The following is a 7827-nucleotide window of genomic DNA, read 5'->3' on the forward strand; positions in this document are numbered from 1 at the left end:
CTTGTTTCTAATATTGTTTGTTGTTATGTGCTTTCCCCTTTCCTATTTAATGCATGTTTTTTTTTAATTTAAGAATGCTGGGATTTTGTTTTACTTGTGTTAGCCTGGTCTCTTGTTCAGCAGAATTTTAAGACAGGGACCAAAATTCCACATGAATATCATGGCTATGTTTTTCTCTTACCTAGTTTTTCTCATGGTTTATTTGATAATGATTACTTCTTCTGATGATGATTTACTTCTTCAGCTATGAGACTTTAACAGCTTAAACCTACAGTTTGTGCATGTTAAAACAGCTGAGCTACATGGATGCCACTTGAGAAAGCAGTCTTTAAAGTTGTGATATCCAACTCTCTCTGTGAGAAAGAGATCTGACGTAGAGTCCAGCATGCCAGACCACTCACTTCAGAAAGTAGATGCCAGTTGCTGACAATTGTTTTAGAAGCTCACTAATTATTTTTTTATTATGGGAAGAATGAGATGTCATGAGGAGATCATAGTGAAATCACCCCTGATAATAAAGTAGGGGTTTTTTTATGGGATATAAAGCATAACAAATAACTTGCTGTCACCTTCTCTCATTTAGACTGTGAGTCTTCATACAGAGTATATGCTATTTTCATAACCAGATTTCTAGTATTTTTAATACTTTTTTCTCTCTCAATTTCCCTTGTTGCCTCAGTAATCTGATTCTTAGCGTAAGTGATATAAGTATACAAGTCAACGTTTGTTCTTCCCTTCATTCTTCCTGCTGGCATCAATTAATATCATTCAGCTGGCTCATCCCTGCCAGATCCAGGGTTCATTGATGATGGCAGAAAGACTTCTGGTGACTTCACTCTGATTTGAATGAAACAGTTATTTAGGTATCGAGAATTTTATGTGATGTCAACCAAGTTGCACAATGAAACGGTGCAAATACTCAGCATGACTGAGAACACAAAGCATCCATGTTTCATACAGAGTTCATAAAAATCTATTTTAGGTACTAATGTGAAAAAGTTAAAAAAGTATACAATTGACAGCCCGTCTTTTTTGGCAGGCAGTCACTGGGATCCATACAGCAAATATGCCTTAGTGGATTTGGGAAAAAACCCATTTTAATAATTAGAAAGCACTGAACTCTCAAAAAATATAAATTTCTAGTCATACCATTTTAAAAAACTCAACAAAATTTGTTGGTTTCTAAACATGCTGATTTTTAAGTGTATTGTAGGTCTTTTCCTATTGGAAACCCTTATGATTCATAGATCAGTTTGTTTCAAATAAAATTTATTGAACAAATATTGAGCAGTCATTTTGCCCATGATTGGAAAACAAAGCATCTCAAAGACATAGTCTGTTGTCATATCCAGCAAACTGGATTTTTCACTTTGTCCACAAATATTATCACCTTTCTTTGTGCATGGTAGTGGATTGACCTAGTGGGTCAAACAGTTAATATAATTTACCTCCACAGTTTTCTGCTTCCCGGCCATGACACGTTTATCAGTGCGGATCAAAGAGTTGTCCATTGGTAAATGTTCCTAATAAAAACATGGCAATAGTTTTACAGCACTGAAATACTGCTCAGTAAATTGTGTTCTTTCTTATTTGATAGAGACCTCTCAACTTGCCCTTTTTTTTGGTACTTGAGATGCCCTTGACATATTATTGAATGGATGACTCCTGGGATTGCCCAGGCAAAGGCATCAGTCACTGGGAGCGATGAGCAGGAAAGCAGAGGGGCCATCCTTCAGGCACTTGAGAGAAAAAGACAATTCATAGAGTTCCATGCAGTAATGGAGAGTTAAAAGGACTGTGCATATTGCATGATGCACAAAAGGCTTGTGCTGTCAAATACCTTTGAATGCTACATGGGAGGAGGTGGGAAAATCGAGCTAAATAACCCGGCATTTTTTTAATCCAAGATCAGAAGCAGACCACAACAGAGGGTTCATAATCACCTGCTCACTTGAAAGCTGTTAGATTGTATTGAAAAATCTATGCAATATGATTTCTTAAAGCTACATTTGAAAGCTTGTCATTAATGGGAAATCTATCAGGTTAAATAAAATTCAATCTCTAGATGGAGTTTATATGCACTATAAACAGGAATTGTGCATTATCAGCTCATACAGTACCATTACTGTGTCTCTGTAGAAGAGACTCCTTAAACGAATCTATTTTAGGTTTTTTATGTGGTTTTTTTTGTTGTTTTTTTTTTTTTTTTTTGCACTTACCAGAGGAAGCAGGAAAATCATAGAATCATAGATTAACAGGTTGGAAGAGAAGGATCACTTGGTCCAAACTTTCTTGGAAAAAACGTGGTCTAGATAGGCTGGCCCAGCACCCTGTCCAGATGAATCTTAAAGGTATCCAATACTGGGGAATCCACCGCTTCCCTGAGATTATTCCAGTGGCTAATCAACTCTTTGAAAGAGGTATTCTCCATCTTCTTCGTACACAGCTTTTAAATACTGGAAGGTGATGATAAGGTCTTCCCCAAGCCTTCTTTTCTCAAGGCTGAAAAAACCCAGCTCTCACAACCTTTCTTCACATGGCAGACTTCCCGGTCCTGTTGCTCTCATATAAAATCTGGTTTTGTTGATAACTCTGTCAGTGAGTCTTTAAGGGACCTTAAAATACTCATTTCTGACACCCTTCCCTGGATTTTCATCAGCCTTTTTTCATACAGTGTGGACCAAAGCTAAACACAGTATTTCAGCTATGGCCTGTAAAGCCCTGAGTAGAGTGGGACAACGACTTCTTTATCTCTGGTAGTGATGTTTTTTTGATAAAACCCAACAGCTTCTTGGATCCTTTTTTTTGCCACTGCAGCACATCATTCACTCGCAACGAGTTTTCCCACCAGGACTAACAAAGAACCTTTCCATAGAGCTGTTCCCCAGCTTGGTATATCCCAGCCTGTTGCTCTCCTGGGTTACATTTTCCCAGTTGTAAGACTACACTTGTCCTTGTTGAACTTCATAAGGTCCTTAACCCAGTCTATCGGACTTCCTGCGGTGTAGCTCTTCCTTCCAAAGAAGAAGCTCTACACTCTCACTCGGTTTGGTACCCTCAGCAAACTTTGTGAGCTTATCCCATCTTCCAGGTTGCTTATGGAGATATCAAACAGCGTTGGACCCAGTATAGACCACTTGTAACAGGTTGCCAGTTTGGAAAGGAGCCATTTACCACAACCCAGTGGGTGCTGCTTGCCAGGAGTTTCCCACCCAGTGCATGGACCACTCGTCTAGACCATAACACATCATTTGCTCTAGGAGGGGGCTGTAGAACACTATAGAGAAAGTCTTGGAGAAATTCAGGTAGACAATGTCCATGACTAGTCCCACATCAGCTGAGCAGGTTACTTTGTCAGAGAGGTGATCAGGTTCGTCAAGGATGGTTTGCCCCTGGGTGAATCTAAGCTGGCTTTTTCCAATCATGTGCTTCATCTGACTTGTGTTCGCCCCCTGGAGGATTCCCTTGCTCTGTAATTTCCTTGATCCTACTTTAAGCCCTTCTTCTTGATGGCAGTGACATTAGCCTTCTTCCAGACTTCTGGGGCATCCCCTGATATCCATGACTTTTCAACCATTATGTAGAGCAGCCTCTCAATGACATCCGCCAGCTCTCTCGACACCCTCGTGTGGATATTGCCAGGGCCCATTGACTCGTAGGGGTCAAGTTCTTGTAACAGTGCTTATACTCTTCTTTCACTGATGGTGGGTCTGTACTTGCATCAACCTGGAGATTAATTTTTTTCCCCTTTGCTTATGTGTTCACAAGCATTCGCTTTTCTTTTTCTTCCTTTAGTAAACTGCCTTATCGCACCTTACTAGTCATTTCCCATCTTATTTTCTCTCCTCTGTCCTGCTGGGAAGGGGAATGATAGGCTTGGTGGCACTTGTAACCCAGCCAAGGTCAACCCACTATACCTGGACTTTTTTTCCAAGGCCTGGGACGAAAAGGTGCTTTGATGTCTCAGCAATAATATAAGCATGAGGACCTATGCTGTTTCTCAATATCTGAAATAAGCTTGTATGAACATTAGAGGCATATGTACTCAAGAGAACTAACCAGCTAACCACTATAATTTCCTTTGTCAAAAAAAAAAAAAAAAGCTTTATGCACTAAACTGTATAATTCAGAATTCCTTCTGGAAAATGAATCTTGTAAAATGTAAGAATTTTGTGAACAGTTAATTCTCTCACAGGCAGAATAAAGTTTAAGAACCTTAAAATATTTGTGTTTCCATTTGCATATTTTAAAAAAGGCATGGAAAAATCACATCTGCAAACCTCTGTGGTGATTGTTATGGGAACTCCCCTCCAGCCACCTGAGATACTTATTGTAAATCTGGAACACAGAACTCTTTAATACTTTGCATCTTTCACTGTTTCATAGCAATGAAATGATATGCACACAGTATTCATAAATAAAATAACTAATTCCAGTTCAGCTTCGAGCATGTAACCCAGTGACCCACACTGCAGAAACAGGCAGAAAAAGATTACACACTTTTTTTTCTGAGGTTGGGCTTATCAACATTCTTTCTAACAGGACATTTCTTAGGGAAGGAGTATGGGTAATATTCTTGTTCTATGCACTCAAAGTCTGTTAATAAGGATTAATGTGAGGCTTAATCATAGAATTTTAAATATTTACGATGCATCTGTTTACACAGTATCGCTTTGAGGTTAAATACCCAGCTTAATACTTATGCCTACTCTTAGTGTCTTTTTACCAGACTATTTTAACAATTAGTAAATAAATGAAAAGAATAATGAGTGTAATTTTGCATAAATACCTACTCCTAATACAGAGTTTTTTCATATCCCTTTTTGTCTGTGTTTTAAGCAAAGGTTATGAGTCAGTCCTATTTGACTGCAAAGCATTGGTGGTGTCATCCAATCATTTGAAAATTAATTTTTCAATAATGAATTATATATGTTACAGACAAACTTTAGGCAGTATGTGTCTATATACTGTATTAAAAACATCTGGCTGAGAGGGACCTTCAGAAATCAGTCTTTCATCAAAGTGGTGAAGTACTATATTAGTGTCATTTTTTGACAGAAGTTTGACCAAACTGATTGCTCACTATCCTAACTATTTAAAAAGTGACTGCAGATGGGCAAGTGAGGCAACCCTGTAATTTTTTCCTTAACTGGCACAGGCATGGAGAAGAAATTTTTCCCTTTCCTTTCAGTAAAGCACTTTATCCACCTGAGGGCGAAGATAGCACTATTTCCCCTGGTATTCCTTTCTACCCCCCTTTCTCTAGAGGAAGAGACCCTGGTTGTTCCAGAAGTGCTCTGCAGGTCTCCCTCTTCACACCCGTCACACCCCTTCCTTCCTTTGGGGTTAGCTCTGCTGGTCTGTCCTTTTACCAAAACCAAGCGCCGGAGGCAGGCTCAGTATCCTGCTGAGGTCTTGCAAGCACTCAGCAGAGCAGGAGGATTGCTTCATCTATTTTTCAGGATGAATTTCTGTTTATGCATACCATGGTGACATCTGCCTGTCTCATGAAAACATGACACTGTCGATTTTGCTTGAGCATGTAAAACCACATTACCTTCGGGCCCTTTCCTGGACGAGTGCTGTCTACTTGGTTGCTCCCTGCTTGGTACATCTGCAGCTGGTTGTTCCTAAGTATAGCGACTTGTAATTTTCCCTCCCGAACTGCTTCTGGAACATTTCTCTACTTTTTTGAGTTCTCTTTGATTGCTAGTCCCAATTTTCAGTCCTTCCTGACTTCATGTTTTCTCTAATTCTACACAGAAGCCTGCCCTCTCTTCTTTCATTAATTAAAGATTGAACAGATCTGTATGAAAGCTGAAGCCCCGTGGGGAGGCTTTTAATATTTGCTTCCATTTTGACAGAGAACATTTGGCAAGTCTTCTGGGAGGTACTATCGAACCACTCTTGCACCCAGTTTATAGCAATTCAATCTAGACCATGTTTCCCTAGCTTATAAGATTGTAATGTGAAATAATGTCATGTTTTAAAGGAAAGGTACATGATGCTTATTTCTTCTCCCTAACCACATAGCTGGATACCGTGTTGCTGAAGGAAATGAGCCAATTTTAACATGATTTGTTCTTTACAAATCTCTGTTGGCTCATCTTGGTTTTGCCTCCCCAGTTTCAAATAATTTATAACCTTTTCATTTTGCTAAACAGGTCTCCTCATTCCTTTTAAGACTCCAATTAATTATATATTTGTAGTCCAACTTATTTTATTGTACCTGACAAAGATTTTCCTTAGTACAAACACAGCACATAGTGGTAAACGGAATTGAACTGGATGAATTGAGTAAGGAAACCGAGACAAAGCAAGCTTCTTAGCTTGATGTAAAAGGCATTCAGTTAATGTCCCTTTTTCTGAACACCTCTTTTTAGAGTGAGCAGTCTTGAGTATTTGCTGAGGACAAGTAGCTCCTCAGATCCGATTGGTTGACATTTTGGGTAGGGGTTTTAAAACATATTTAAAAATGGGCATCCTATCTAAAGATTCCGTTTTCCTTAAACTCTGCCCTTAAAATAAGCTAGTGTGCAGAAGGGGCAGCTGTGTTGTTTATCTGCATGATATAGATAATCTTACCGACGAAGCCTTTTGTTATGGTCTTTGTAACTGGTATCATATAAGCAGCTTAAGGCTTCTTTTGCCTATATAAGTCTCCACACTGTGGAGAAGTTTATAACTCTTACCTCATGTCACTACTGCTGTAAATCAAGGCTTTTGTGCAGAATCAGTGAACCTGTTATAAAACTGCATTAAGTTCTTAACTTGGTAAACAGATATGTATTGGAAATCGCATAACAAGCTATTTGTTATGACCCAGGTAGTTATAGCAACTACAGCAGAACCCATTTTAATTAACAGTAAGTTTCAGGTTATGCAATTTGACATCTCATATTCAGAACATAAACTCTTTCTGCTCCAAAACTCATTTTCACACAGTCTAAAACAACGGTTTGCACTTTAAAATTTAGTTACATCATGTTCTCCTACCGAAGTAATTGCAAACATAAGGGCAGGGTTCTTCTGTGCAGGCACAGGTGACTGCTCAGCCCTGAGCATTGATCCATTCTCTTATTCAGTGTCTTGTGTAAGAAATCTGTGAGGCTGGGTTTGTTTTTCCTTTGCTTTTTATGGAAAGAGCTAAGATTCCTTAGATGGGAGAACTTCCTCCAGGTAAGGTACACAAGCACTAGAACATTTCCTCAGGCGTGAGTGGTCCTAGAAGGGAGGCAGGTTTAGACTGAAGGAGAGAAGCCCCAGTTAGCAATCCACCCACCCACCTATCCATCCATCCATCCATCCATCCATCCTCTCCATGTCTGGCACCCCCTCTGCACTCTCCTTCATGCCTGCTACTTCTTCCTTAGCTCCATGCCTTCATGTTATTTATAGCCTGACAGCTAAGAGATTATTAATCTTACTTCTGGAAACTTATAAGTCATACAGTCCTATTGTAAGGGGAATTGAAATAATGTTGATTTCAAGCTTTCTAGACTTATGATTTCCTTGCTCAGCCACAGGATCTCTACTGCCTAATTATTCCTCATATTTGTAACCTGCTTTGAAAAATAGATTTTGTCCCCAAATATTTATCAGTCAACTGAACTGCCCTTTTGCTCCACTGTAAGTTATTTTTAGGGCTCCAAACACAAATGATTTGAATACTTTGAATAATTTCCATTTCAAAAATTATTATTTTTTCTTTCTTTGTAATTTGCTTCCTATTAATACACAATGTCAGCAGTAATGTAAAGAAAAAAGGCATTAATATTCTCTTCAGCTTTTTCTTTTGTTTTATGAATTATAATACTGGAAGCAAGA

General features: G+C 38.8%; 1 long non-coding RNA gene across 2 annotated transcripts in view; it reads right to left on the reverse strand.

The window, feature by feature from the left end:
- LOC116444812 overlaps positions 1–7377 on the reverse strand; it is a 27682-nt gene extending 20305 nt beyond the window's left edge. For both annotated transcript variants that reach the window (XR_004240534.1, XR_004240533.1), the window contains exons 1-2: positions 2220–7377; positions 1449–1523 (exon numbers count right to left, since the gene is read on the reverse strand). This is a non-coding gene — a long non-coding RNA (uncharacterized LOC116444812). The remainder of the gene's footprint in view (positions 1–1448; positions 1524–2219) is intronic.
- Between the last annotated feature and the right edge of the window lie 450 nt (positions 7378–7827).

This window comes from Corvus moneduloides, chromosome 5, assembly GCF_009650955.1.
Source record: "Corvus moneduloides isolate bCorMon1 chromosome 5, bCorMon1.pri, whole genome shotgun sequence".
NCBI lineage: Eukaryota > Metazoa > Chordata > Aves > Passeriformes > Corvidae > Corvus > Corvus moneduloides.